Below are 1,012 nucleotides of genomic sequence, written 5' to 3'. Positions count from 1 at the left end.
CAGAGAGATGCCCTCAGGCAAACCTGATAGAGGAATTTCCTCAGTTCAAATTCCTCTTCCCAGCTGACACCAGTTTTTACCAGGTTGGCAAAAATGGATCAGCACAGTCGTATGTATATATATATATATATATTTCCTTGTTTAACAGACAAGAAATCATGTTCTATTCTGCCAGGTAAGTTTAATTATCTCCAAGAATACAATTTGTGAGTTTGAAGCTACCAGCTATCATGTTGGTGGACTTTCATCAATTTTTAGAGCTGAAAACATTCAAGAGTAAATGTTCTCCAAAATGTCTTCAAATAAGTCCTTTGATGACCATTTTTGTTTTTAAGACTTTTTTCTTCTTAAATTGATGAAACAAATGTTTTTTTATAAATATCTTTTTGTGTTTTTAAAAAGAAAACTATTTTTTTAATAGAAGATGGGTTTGTGTGTTAAAGGAAAATAATTCTCTAAGTCTGAGAAAACTCACCACAGTAAATGTGTCACGTGCTCTCACACTGACAGTATGTGCTTCATTCCATCAACTTCTGTCAGTATATACCCAAGCATTAGAACTTTCATCAAACCAATGTATGGGTCTATGATATAAAATTTAATACTTATTTATAATTCTCCCACTAAAAATACAATTTATTTGATTCCTTACCATGCCTAAAAGGAATACTTAATTTTTAAAATATTAGTGTATTAAGTATACAGGTAAATGAGATTTGCTATGATGCTGAAATACATGCTTGCAGTATGTCTCAGTCATATTCATCCACTAATTTACCCTCACCTTCTTCATTCCTGACTTAAACCACTGCTCTTCTCTGTTCTTCAACCATTCAAAGTACTCTTTATTCATCTCTCATCAGATTAATATATCTATACATAATATGTGTATAACAAATATGTATATATAGTCAAAATATGAGAAAGGACTTGTGTTTATTATCTTATTCTGGATTATTTTTGTGAATGTGAAGAAAACTTAGTCATGTATACTCATATGACAGCATAATAG

This window comes from Nannospalax galili, unplaced genomic scaffold (genome assembly GCF_000622305.1).
Source record: "Nannospalax galili isolate Female #2095 unplaced genomic scaffold, S.galili_v1.0 scaffold298, whole genome shotgun sequence".
In the NCBI taxonomy this organism is placed as follows: Eukaryota; Metazoa; Chordata; class Mammalia; order Rodentia; family Spalacidae; genus Nannospalax; species Nannospalax galili.
The sequence above is the reverse complement of the archived record's forward strand: the minus strand, read 5'-3'. Positions refer to the sequence as shown.